Here is a 14,108-nt window from a genome sequence, read left to right on the forward strand (position 1 = left end):
GGACAATAAGGACCAAGACATTCATTCAGGACGTAGCTTTGCTTCCCCTGGTACTAGACACAGGACACTAGAATAATTCAGCGCTGTACAGGCTCTTTGGCCCTCGATGTTGTGCCTACCCAAATATTCCTTTAAAAAAGTACTAAACCCACACTATCCCGTAACCCTCTATTTTTCTATTAATCATGTGCCTGTCCAAGAGGCTTTTAAATACCCTTAATGTTTTAGACTCCACCACCATCCCTGGCAAGTCATTCCAGGCACCCACAACCCTCTGTGTAAAAAACTTACCCCTGATGTCTCCCCTAAACTTCCGTCCCTTAACTTTGTACCTATGCCCTCTGGTGTTTGCTATTCATGCCCTGGGAAACAGGTAGTGACTATCCACCCTATCTTCGATGTCAGTGGTGGGAAAGATGCTGGAGTTAATTATAAAAGAGGAAATTATGACACATTTGGACAGCAGTAGAAGGATCAGTCCAAGTCAGCATGGATTTATGAAGGGAAAATCATGCTTGACTAAACTTCTGGAGTTTTTTGAGGATGTAACTATGAAATGGACAAGGGAGAGTCAGTGAATGTAGTGTACCTGGACTTCCAGAAAGCTTTTGATGAAGTCCCACATAGGAGATTAGTGGGCAAAATTAGGGCACATGGTATTGGGGGCAGAGTACAGACATGGATTGAAAATTGGCTGGCTGACAGGAAACAAACAGTAGCGATTAATGGGTCCCTTTCGGAATGGCAGACTGTGACCAGTGGGGTACTGCAGGGTTCGGTGCTGGGACCGCAGCTGTTTACAATATACATTAATGATTTAGATGAAGAGATTAAAAGTAACATTAGCAAATTTGCTTATGACACAAAGCTGGGTGGCAGTGTGAAATGTCACGAGGATGTTATGAGAATGCAGGGTGACTTGGACAGGTTGGATGAGTGGGCAGATGCAGTTTAATGTGGATAAGTGTGAGGTTATCCACTTTGGTGGCAAGAACAGGAAGGCAGATTACTATCTAAATGGAATCAAGTTAGGAAAAGGGGAAATACAACGAGTTCTAGGTGTTCTTGTACATCAGTCAATGAAAGCAAGCCTGCAGGTACAGCAGGCAGTGAAGAAAGCTAATGGCATGCTGGCCTTTATAACAAGAGGAATTGAGTATAGGAGTAAAGAGGTCCTTCTGCAGCTGTACAGGGCTCTGGTGAGACCCCACCTGGAGTATTGTGTGCAGTTTTGGTCTCCAAATTTGAGGAATGACATTCTTGCTATTGAGTGAGTGCAGCGTAGGTTCACAAGGTTAATTCCCGGGATGGTTGTATACACTGGAATTTAGAAGGATGAGAGGGGATCTGATTGAACCACATAAGGTTATTAAGGGATTGGACACACTGGGGGTAGGAAACATGTTCCTGCTGATGGGTGAATCCAGAACTAGAGGCCACAGTTTAAGAATAAGGGGTAGGCAATTTAGAACAGAGATGCGGAAACACCTTTTCAGCCAGAGAGTGGTGGATATGTGGAATGCTCTGCCCCAGAAGGCAGTGGAGGCCAAGTCTCTGGATGCATTCAAGAGAGAGTTAGATAGAGCACTTATAGATAGTGGGGTCAAAGGATATGGGGAGAGGGCAGGAACGGGGTACTGATTGTGTATGATCAGCCATGATCACAGTGAATGGCAGTGCTGGCTAGAAGGGCTGAATGGCCTACTCCTGCACCTATTGTCTATTGTCTATTATCTATACCTCTCATAATCTTGTAGACCTCTATCAAGTCGCTTCTCATCCTTCTATGCTCCAAAGAGAAAAGTTCCAGCTCTGCTATGCTTGCCTCATAAACCTTGTTTTCCAATCCAGGCAACATCCTGGTAAATCTCTTCTGCACCCTCTCCATAGCTTCCACATCCTTCCTGTAATGAGGTAACCAGAACTGAACACAATACTCTAAGTGTGGTCTCACCAGAGATTTGTAAAGTTGCAACATAACCTCTCTACTCCTGAACTCAATCCCCCTGTTAATGAAGCCTAGCATCCCATAGGCCTTTGTAACTATCCTATCAACCTGTGCAGCGACCTTGAGGGATGTATGGATTTGAGCCCCAAGGTCCCTCCGTTCATCCACACTCTTAAGTAACCAACCATTAACCCTGTACTCAGCCTTCTGCTTTGTCCTTCCAAAAAGCATCATCTCACACTTATCTGGATTGAACTCCATCTGCTACTTTTCTATCCAACTCTGCATCCTATCTATATCCTCTTTGAACCTTTGGCAACCTGCAGCTCCATCCACAACTCCTCCATTCATCATGTCCTCCACAAATTTACTCACCTATCTTTCCGCCTCTTCATCCAAGTCATTTATAAAAATCACAAAGAGTAGGGGTCCCAGGGGTACTTGCGACACTCCACTAGTCACCGACCTCCAGGCAGAATAACTTCTTTCCACTACTACCCTCTGCTTTCTTCCTGTAAGCTAATATTTTATCCGAACAGCCAAGGTTCCACTGATCCCATGTCTCATGACTTTCTGGATGAGTCTCTCATGGGGGACCTAGTCAAATGCCTTTCTAAAATCCATGTAGACCATATCTATTTCCCTACCCTCATCAATTTCTTTTGTTACCTCTTCAAAACACTCAATTAGGCTCATGACTTTCCCTTCACAAACTCATCCTTGAGACTGTACTTCTCCAAATGCTCATAGATCTTATTCTTAAGAATCCTTTCCAATAGTTTGCAGACCACCGACGTAAGATTCACCACCCTATAGTTCCCAGGATTCTCCCATTACTTTTTTTAAACAAGGGAACCACATTTGCCATTCTCCAATCCTCCAGTACCTCCCCTGCAACCAAAGAGGATTCAAAGATCATAGCTACTGCTCCAGTGATCTCTTCTCTCACTTCCCACAGCAATCTGGGGTATATCACATCCAGCCCTGGGAACTTATCAATCTTGATGTTTTTAAGAAGATCTAACAACTTCTTCCTTAATCTCCACATTGTCCAGCATACAAGCCTGTTTTATTTCGACCTCACCCTGATCAAGGTCCTCTTCACTTGTGAATACTGAAGAAAAGTATTCATTTAGAACCCCCCCAACCTCCTCCACCTCCAGGCACCTGTTGCTTTCTTTATCCTTTAGCGGCCCCACCTTAATTCTTGGCATCCTTCTGCTCTTCACATATGCATAGAATGCCTTGGGGTTCTCCTTAATCCTACATGCCAAGGCCTTCTTATGCCCCCTTCGAGCTCTCCTAAGTCCTTTCTTAAGCTCCTTCCTGGCTACCCTATATTTCTCATGAGCCCCTCAAGCTTCCTGCTTCTTATATCTATTATATACTTCCTTCTTCCTCTTGATAAGTTGCATCACATGTTTCGTCAGCCATGGTTCAATTTTCCTACAAATTTTTCCACGTCTCAGTAGGACAAACCTATCCTGAACCCAGCACAAGTAGTCCCTAAAAGTGTTTCATACTTAAGCTCCCTGAAAATCCATTTTCTGATTTCATCTGGGCTGATGATAAACACTTTTACCTGTACCCTCCAATTATTTGGAATTTTCATGTTTCTCAATTGTTTTACTACTGAATAATTAGAAATGATCACAATTAACTGGAGAGTACAAACTATTGGTTCAGATGTTGTTGGTAGTTGCCAGAATTCCAGAACTTCCATGCATGTGTTTCAAATGTAGAAGTCATAACTTTATATTAGATAGTGCAGTGTTTCCACATTGCTGAAACTCTCCAAATCTTAACCATTATGGTAGGGGAGGCAGGGACTAAATGGAGGAAGTCATTTCTTAGCAGATTAGACCAGAAGCAAAAATAAATAAATAAATGCAATGCAAAAAATCTAATAATGCAATAGTTACCCCTTCTCATAGTGTCCTGTTGTGATGCTTGGTTCATTGGGCCCATCTTGTTCCCCGACCAGCTGAATTGCAAATCACTACATACAGTGCCTATAAAAAGTACTTACCCCCTTGTAAGTTTTCATGTTATATTGTTTTACAGCATTGAATCACAGTGGATTTAATTTGGATTTTTTGACACTGATCAACAGAAAAAGACCTTCTCCTATCAAAGTGAAAACAGATCTCTACAAAGTGATCTAAATTAATTACAAATATAAAACACAAAATAATTAATTGCATAAGTATTCACCCCCTTCAAGTCAGTATTTAGTAGATACACCTTCAGCAGCAATTGCAGCCTTGAGTCTGTGTGGATAGGTTCCTATCAGCTTTGCATATCTGGCCACTGTAATATTTCCCCATTCTTCTTTTATACAAAACTGCTCAAACTTTGTCAGATTGCATGGGAGTCATGACTGAATAGTCCTTTCCAAGTCCAGCCACAAATTCTCAATTGGATTGAGGTCTCGTCTCTGACTTGGGCACACCAGGACATTAATTTTGTTGCTTTACCTTTATGCTTGGAATCATTGTCTTGCTGGAAGGCAAATCTTCTCCCAAGTCACAGTTCTCTTGCAGACTGCATTAGGTCTTCCTAAAGGATCTTCCTGTATTTGACTACATTCATTTTACCCTCTGCCACCACCGCATGCAATCACCATCATGCCTAACAGTAGGGATGGTGTGTTTTTGATGATGTGCAGTGTTTGGCTTAAGCCATAAATAGTGTTTAGTCCGATCGCCAAAAAGCTCAATTTTGGTTTCATCAGACCATAGAAACTTCTCCCAGCTGACTTCAGAGTCTCCCATGTGCCTTCTGACAAACTCTAGCTGAGATCTCATGTGAGCTTTTTTCAACAGTAACTATCTATTTGCCACTCTCTCATAAACCTGCAACTGGTGAAGCACCTGCACAACAATTGTATGCAGTCGCTTCCATTTCAGCCACTGAAGCTCATAACTCCTCTAGAGATATCAGAGGTCTCTTGGTGGCCTCCCTCACTAGTCCCCTTCTTGCACTGTCACTCAGTTTTCAAGGATGGCCTGCTCTAGGCAGAGCAGATTTACATCTCTACCAAATTCTTTCCATTTCTTAACAGTTGACTTAACTCTGATAGGCATCCGTTAGTCTCGTGAGACCATGGATTTGCACTTTGGAAGGTTTCCAGGGCAAAGGCCTGGGCAGAGTTGTATGGGAGACCAGCAGTTGCACGCCTTCCACGCCACGCCACCGATATTGTCCAAGGGAAGGGCACTAGGACCTAAGCAACTTGGCACCGGTGTCAACACAGAGCAATGTGTTATTAAGTGCCTTGCTCTAGGACACAACACGCTACCTCAGCTGAGGCTCGAACCAGTGACCTTCAGATCACTAGACCGATGCCTTATCCACTAGGCCATGCGCCAACACTACTTAACTCTACTCCAAGGGATATTCAGCAATTTGGAAATTCTTTTGTATCCATCTTGTGCTTTTCAATAGCCATTTCGTGGAATTGCTTGGAGTGTTCTTTTGTCTTCATTGTGTAGTTTTTGCCAGGATACTGACTCACTAACATTTGCACCTTTCCGATATAGGTGTATTTTTTTCTGCTATCAACTGAAACACGTTGACTGTGCAGAGGTGATCTCTATTTAACTAATTATGTGACTACTAAAACCATATGCCTGCACCAGTGATGATTTGGTAAGTCGTATTTAAAGAGACCTGTCCACACGGAGTCAAGGCTGTAATTGCTGCCAAATGTGCATCTACTAAATACTGACTTGAAGGGGGTAAATACTTATGCAATCAATTATTTTGTTTTAAATTTGTAATTAATTTGGATCACTTTGTAGAGATCTGTTTTCACTTTGACACGAAGAAGTCTTTTGCTGTTGATCAGTATAAGAAAAAGCCGAATTAAATCACTGCGATTCAATGCTGTAAAACAGTAAGACATGAACATTTACAGGGAGGGGAGGTGAATACTTTTTATAGGCACTGCATGCTGGAGGTCTGAAATAAGAATATTAAATGCTGTAAACCATTGCACTTCGAGCCCAAGTCCCTTCTTTAGAATTGAGAAGGAGACAAAATAAGTTAATTTAGGGCAATTGGCAAAAAAGTTGACACAAATGACACAATTCGCTACATGTTTTGATATTTTGATGTACATGTGACAAATAGGTAAAGGACAAAGTTTTTTCTTAAACTCATCTAATGGGATTTGAATGCATGCCCTGAACAGAGTGGTAAAACCAGACATAACTGTAAACTTCAACAAGAAGTTGGCTAAAAATATAAAGGCAAAGCAGGAGAGCATAATTATTTGGCTTGTTGTTCTAAAGAGTTAGCACTGGCATAAATAGGTTGAATGGACTTCTGCAGTGAATCATTTTATAACGTTTTGATTTCAATTCAGCACAAGGAAACAATCTCAGTAGCAGAGTCCAACCATGACTCTATAAAAAGGTTACATGTGAATCTTCTTTTTGCCCTTTAGCTATACTTCCAATCAATTTCCAGTGAGCTGACTACTTCCAGCCTGTTCACTGGCCTGTGGAAAACATAATCCCATGGGTCTTCCTGTAAGCTGCAAGAAACCAAATACCACCCATAATGAACAATACTGCAACACGCTCTATCTGGATTTGAGCAAAACAATAACTACTTGGAGACTAATGCAAGCAATTTAATGAAATAGTCCCAGCCTATGACATTGTTGAATTCAGGGGAAAACAATCTTGAATGGAAAGTAAAACATAAGTAAAGCCCTGATTACTTGCATAAAATTGCAATCTCAAAACTTAATAAAAGGGTTCTGAAGTGGATATTAACAGAAAAAGGCACTATAATTTTGCTGTAGAGAATGAGGCAGATGGACTTGTTTGCACTTCCATCATTTTGTTACATTAAGAGAGAAGATTATACATTATGTTACACTCCAGTCAGTCACAGCACAATGGCAATCTAGACTGGTCTACTATATTCTTTACTTTCTGCAGCAGTTGTCCATAGCACAGCTGAAATTTGGATCTTGCTGCATAATGGCTTTATTATTATGGTCCTGGCTTGATGGAGCAGCAGGCCTGTGCCCATTCTCAGAAGATTCCCTAAATGTAAACATCACTTCTGTTTATGCAGAGCACAATGATACTTGCAAATTCAAAAATCTTTGTTTTAACTTTACCTTTTAATGCTCATCAAATTGAAACTGAAACATGCCAAATTTATAAAACTCTGGAAAATCTCTTACCTGGTAAAATTCAAGCTGAGGCAGATATTCAATATTTTTTTGCCTTACTTAAATAACTACGTAACATGTTCTAATTGTGAATTTGCTTGGTGACGTTGAAGAGCACAGTCCTGACATTCAGCTATCTCCTGATAAAGGTCTGGCCTGATAACAATGAGGCCAGTTCTAATATGGAGGTGATTGAGTTTGGTCTCTGCCAATTTTGATGTCCCATGTTCTTTTAAAGATAAGGATCTCTATCCACCTCCTATTCCACACTTATCAATAGCAGACGAAGGTGCTCCTTATAATTTTAGTTCAAGATGCATTACTTGAAAGCGTTCCAACAAAGTATAGAAAGAAAATGTTATAATATGGAGATGTAATCCTAATGGCAAGAAGCTAGTCATACATTCTATTTGTCCCCTCTGGTTAATGTTAGTTTCTTTTCTCTGGAAGCTAGCCAATGTGTTTGCTGACCAATATGTCCCTTAATGCTTCATGTAGAAGCTTTCCGTGCCCAGCTCGGAAATGTATGGAATTATGTGTGATAATCAGAATCCTTTTCCAAGACTGAGAATCAATATGACTTGATAACTTGAAGAGCTGGGAGATGTCTTCAATCACTGTTCAAATCCCAACTGACCACCAGATGAAGTGGAACAACTAGACTGTAATTAAAAGCTGTTTCGCTAATATGGCCAAAGTTTCACACAAACAGCAGGAAGACAGAGCTTAAAACTACATGCAGAGGTACAATTGTAGAATGAATACAGAAGCATTTAATGAGCCTACAACTTTAATGATCGAGGTACCATTAATCATGAATCATCTCATTGAGGTAGTTTTGTCAACAGCAAATGAAATTCACTATTTAAGAGTAAATGCTTTCTTCAAGAAGTATTTGTCAAAGATGTCATTCCACAATGAGAATGAATGAGACAAAGTATTTGTCTTTTTGTCATAATAATTTCAATTGCATGTGTTACGTACCCCGTAACTGGGTCACTTACCAGCAAAGATAGAGAGGTCCGTTGAAGTCTGATGGTACTATTTTTAACAGTGTTTATTGATAAAATACACAAAAATAATATCAATGCAAACATACAGATAATCTATGTCATCAATACTAAATCTAAAAGCGCGGGTATAATAATAATAATCAATAAGAAATAGCTCTATCGTTGTCTAGGGGATAATGTATTGTCCGATGGAAATATAAAAGTCACTTTAGTTCATTCAAGCTGTAGGCTGCAGCCTTTGGTTGGAGTCAAGAGAGAGAGTTAAACTTGCCCATTCCTTTTATGAGGTCAATCCTTCGAGACTCGGTGGCGGCTGAATTTTCCTTTGTTGTTAGCTAAAACCGTTCTTCCGTGGCAAGACCCGCCAATTCCAAGGCAAATGGAAAAGGACGCACGTGGGCTGTTTCCACCGGCTTTCGCTATTACGCTGTTACAGGAGTTCTAGCATTTCTTCTGGTGCATCTGAAGGGCAGTTCCCCAGAACCTCTTTTATCCTGACTCACAGGGTCTCAGATGTCAATCAGGTTGGGATGATGCAATCCCTCCACCAACCCCCCCCACTCGGTTCATTGCCTGGGGGCTTTGATGAATCGTACAGTATCCATTACACAATTCCGTCTCCAAGAGACATAGCCGTTATCAATGGTTCCGCCTTTTGGAGGCCAGGACACATTCCAAACTCTTTGTGAATTCTGCATGTCTTTCCCTCATTTCCTAGATCTCCTGAACTGACTTAATAGTGATCGTGCAATTCTCAAAAAGGAGGGGGCTACTTTGTACCCTTCGGCCCCTCAGAGTTGTGGCACATTCGTAACACATGCGACATAATGGTGCAATTTAAAACCAGTTGTACCTTCTTAGGTGCTGAAACATGGATATTGGCAATCACTCTTCCCAGGAAATTGTTCTTTAAATTGGGGAGATTCCTTGACAGGAGTTTTCTATTTCCAAATCTAAAGGAAGGAAGCAATATAGACCGATGCTTAATCTGCGGTCAGCATGTAAACGTGGAGACCAAACGTGATTTCCTCCAGTCTCAACAATTACCCATTATCATCCTGAAAGTAATCAGGCAACATATAATCTATTTGCCATAAATCAAAGAAGATGCATTTCAAATAGTGGTTGCAATGGCAGATGGAAAATAAGGAGGAAGAATATCATCCTAAAATCATCACAAAGTTGCTGTGAGGTTCTGGCTAATGAGAATTAGAATTTTGGTCTAAATTGTGTTCCAGAGTTATAAGCAGGCAAGAAAAATACATAGGTATTCAAATTGCTGTTCAATTGTCTAATTATACCTTTCAATCTAAAAAGCTAATAATGTAAATAAATAAAGTGAGTTTATGTTACAGATGTACCAGACAGTGTATCAATCTTCAGACAAAGACTGATACGCAGCAAGTAAATTTTTTGGCACAAGAGTACCAGCCAAAGATTAACAAGAAACAGGATAACCTGGGACTCCTGACATTTAAAGATATTACTGACCCCCATCATCAACATTCTAAGTTTCACCAATGCCCAGGATTTCAGCTGCTTTAGTTGCATAAATATTCTGATTGAAGGAGGCCGGATATCCCATGGCAAGGGTCACACCTCCAGACACCCACTGGCCTTTCCATTATCTAGAAGGTACAAATCAAGAGTGTGGCTGAGTACTCTTCACTACCCTAGATGAGTACAGAGTCAACAGCCTTTAGGAAGCTTGATCCCGTCCAGGACAAAGCAGCGCATTGACCAACCCTGTTTCCCCCCCCCCCAATATTAATTCCTTCCACACTCAGTCTGCAATGGCTACAAAATGTACTGTAGTCACTTACCTGACCATACCCCTTAAGTCTCCAACCTCTTCTGCCAAAATAGACGGAAGATTCATGGGAAATTCACAAACTACAGGGTTCCTTGTAAGTCTGAAGAAGTGATTGAGGTAAGTATATTGACACTATTTAAAATAAGCTTGGAAATATCCTTGGATGGGAATGGTTTAGAAGGTTACAGGCCAAAATTGGGACTTAAATGGGCATTTTGGTCAGCATGGACCAGTATAGCCAAAGAGCCTATTCCTATGCTGTGTTGCTCGATCTCTCTAAGTCACATGCCATTCTAAACTGCAAACATATCACCATTCATTCATCAATGCTAGTTCTAATCCTGAAACTTACTGAAAAAATACAGAGGAAGGAGCATGGTCCAAGAAGGGGGTTCAACACAACCTGCTGAAGTAAGTTAAGAATGAGGAATAGATGTGGGTTGACAGGTCTGCAGAGGTACCACAAATGATTGAAGAAGAAAAGTTGAAGTTATATACAGTGTCAGTGAAAGTTTTTACAACAGTCAGGAAAAACTAGTTGGTAAATATTATAAAATTCCTTTTGAATTAAGAGCTAAATTAAGTAAAAAAAAATAGAGCCCTGTACTAAATTATTAATTGAAGCAAAATAGAGATTCTAAAAAAGGAGTAGACTTTAAGTAATGGATGAGCAGCTGAGGCTTTGACTGCAATTCCTGCAGCATATAGAGACTCTCAGTACCCTCAGGATCTATAGCTTGCCTTCAGTTGCTTGGTGTCATGTTCAGGATTTTCAAGCTTGAGGGGCAATTAAACACACAGTGGTTCATTAGAGACACTCTGAGTTTCTAGAAACTGACCATGCAGAGAGAGTACAAGGATAGTAAGTGGGTCATGACATTTATTTTTAAATGTGTGTCATGAATTGTATATTAGACAATGTATTTTAATGACTGTAATTGCAAACATGGAAGTGTGAAAAATGTCTTAACAGATGGAATTTAATGTAGGCAAATCTGCATCGATGCATTTTGTCAGAAAGGATGGGAAGAGATCCTACCCTTAAGGAGTTTACAAAAGCAGAGGGGCCTCTACATTCTTGTCCAATAATCATCGATAGGAAGCCAAATTGAAAGAGTCATAAGCAAAGAGGTGAGGCCTACTGGAGCATAGAATGAGGAAAGGAGACTTTTCTTTTCACAATGGTGCCCAGCTGCAATGTCTGTGGGTTTGTGGCTCAGATTTAGCTTTTTAGTTTTGTAGGGATGGATTTTGGGGACAGCATAGGATGTTCAATTTCAGGTTAGGGGCTATGGGTGGTGACTAGGGAAGTGAGCTGTCAGAGGCAGTAAACAAAGAGTTAGGAAAAGGAGACAAATGTTGGAATTCATAGTGAAGCACTCCGAGGTAAGTGGGCTGCAATTCCCAAGGACAGAGATCCAAAGTTTGCAGGCCCCAAAAATGAGACTCGGAGAACCTTGAGGTCAGTGAATACTGGAGCCGGAGATGCAGGGGCAGTGAGTCCTAGGGTTGCAGGTCCAAGGTTAGTTAGCAAATCCTGAGGTTGGAGGCCTGTGATTGGTGACACCTGGGGTTGAAAGCCAGAGGTTGGCAAGTCCAAAGGTCAAAGGCCAAATGTCCGAGCCCTCAGTTGATGAGACGTAAGATCAGTGGCCGGAAATCTGTGAGTCCAGGTCCACAGTCTAGAGATTGGAGGCCTTGGTGGTGACCTGTCCTGGTGTTGAAGACACATCTGTGTGGGTAGCTGTAGTGTGAGGAAGGGTTTGTTCAGCTTTTGTCACTTGTTTTATGTTGGCTGTGTGATGTTCTGCTGAATTTTCTGAGCATGCCATGTTGGCACTAGAATGCGTGATGACACTTGTGGCCAGAGGCCAGCATTGATGCTACCCTCACTCACACGATCACTGATGTTGCCCGCACACACATCTCCACTTCCCAGACATCCACACTCACCCACGTTTCCACTGCCTTAACATGATAGAGTTCCACTTGTCCTTACCTACCAGCTCATGAACCTCTATATCTGACACATTATTCTCTGCAAATTCTGGCATCTCTAAAGGGATCCTACCACCAAAGACATCTTTACCTCACTCCCTTACTCTCTGCTTTCTGCAGGGATTGCTCCTGTGTGATTCCCTTGTCTATTCATCCATCCCCTTTAATCTTTCTCCCAGCAATTATCTCTGCAAGTAGTACACCTGCCCATTTACCTCACCTCACCTCTCTTCAGGACCCCAAACAATCCTTCAAGTGAGGCAACACTTTATCTGTGAATTTGCTGGAGTTGTCTATTAGATCTGGTGCTCTGGATGTGGCCTTGCTACATTGGCAAGACGCACCATAAACTGGGGGATCGCTTCATTGAGCACCTCCACTCCATCCACCAATTCTGATTCCCATTCCCGTTCTGACTTGTCAGTCCATGGCCACCTCTTGTGCCATGATGAGGCCACCCTCAGGGTGGAGGAACAACACTTTGTATTCTGTCTGGTAAACTCCAACCTGATAGCATGAATATTGACCTTCTTTCAGTTAAAAAACATTCCCATCACCTCCCCTCTTTATCTCTTCCCCACCCTGGATTTTTACCTCTTTTCACCTGCCTATCACCTGCTTTTGGTACCTCACTTCCTTCACTTTCTCCTACCCTCCTTTCTGCTCTTGTATCAGATTCTTTCCTCTCCAGTCCTTTACCTTTCCCATCCACTTGGCTTCACTATCACCTTCCCACTATCCTTCTTCCTCTCCCCCCACCTTTTTATCGCGATGGGAGTAGGTAGTTTAAATGGTTTTGGCATGGACTAGTTGGGACAAAGGGCCTAATTCTGTGCTGTACTTCTTTATGACTGTATGACCAAGTATTAATGTGACTACAGCTGGAATGCTCCCCACACTATAAAGAGCGTACACTGGAGCGGATGCATATTATATTGACCAGGATGTTGTCAGACTTGGTATGCTTCAGCCAGGATGAACTAGGGGACAGCTTGACATCTGTTCTTTGGAGCAGAGAAATAATGATTTGACTGAGATACTTAAAGTTGCAAGTGTTAAAGATAGTGAGAAATTAGACTGAGGTGTAAAAGACTATGACTGGTTTAAACAAAAAAGAGAAAGGCTTGTTTTTATGGAATTAATCACTTCAGAATACAGATATAATGTTTTGAGCAAGAAAGATAGAGGAAATCCCATGTTATGCAGAGAATAGTGATGGCCAGATATTCTCTGCCTAAATGCTGGTGGAAGCAACGATGATCAATGATATCAAAAGCAAATTGGACAGGCCTGAGGGAAATTAATTTTTAAGATCTAATGTGGATCAAACAGGAAATGTGACTCACTGGATCATTCTACAAAGTTGGCAAGGACTTGTTAGACTGAAAGGCTTCTCTCTGTAGTGTTATGACTCTGACTGACTAAGACTAAAGAATTAACGGTACTTTGCTCAGCAGTTAAATAGGATGGAGCTACTTCAGGAACTGAGTCACAGTTGTTTTCTTACGAGTATAAAGAATAAATTAGAGCTTAGCATATACACATTGGGAGGATAGAAAGTCACCACTGAATACACTCATAAATTTGTCAGTGGCTGATTGTGTAGTGCTTTTGGCATGAGGCTAGGAATATTTGCTTCTAAGTGATGATCCATATCAAGGTGTAACTTTCCAATGTCAGCAATACTTTACAGATAAAAGGGAATAAAAAAGGAGACAAATAAAATTTGAAGTGCAGAAGCTGAAGCAAACAATCCTCAGTGGAAATATAAGAAGCTTTCAAATCACTCGGTGAGCAAGTCAAAACCTTGGAAGGAGGAAAAGAAAAAAAATTGCCTCACGGATATAGTGAGCTGTCTAGAATATTAATTTCTTGACTCCAGCTATTAAAATTTAATGAAAATTGCAGAAGCCCTGACTGGGTCAGTTAGGGCCAACAGCAGAAGCTAAGGCTGCTGAGTAAACGGACTTCTGAAACAGTTCTTCCTTCAATAATCAGATGTGCTGGATAATGTACTGTTTCTTTGTAGTTGATGGAAAGTTCTAGCTAGGATGATCAAGAATGGATGCTTGAAGATCTCATGTGGCCAATGGTAGTTGTTGCATGATTTTGCACATCAATGCAGGATCAGATTCCATGACCTAA

The sequence above is a fragment of the Hypanus sabinus genome, chromosome 10 (assembly GCF_030144855.1).
Source record: "Hypanus sabinus isolate sHypSab1 chromosome 10, sHypSab1.hap1, whole genome shotgun sequence".
Classification (NCBI taxonomy): Eukaryota; Metazoa; Chordata; class Chondrichthyes; order Myliobatiformes; family Dasyatidae; genus Hypanus; species Hypanus sabinus.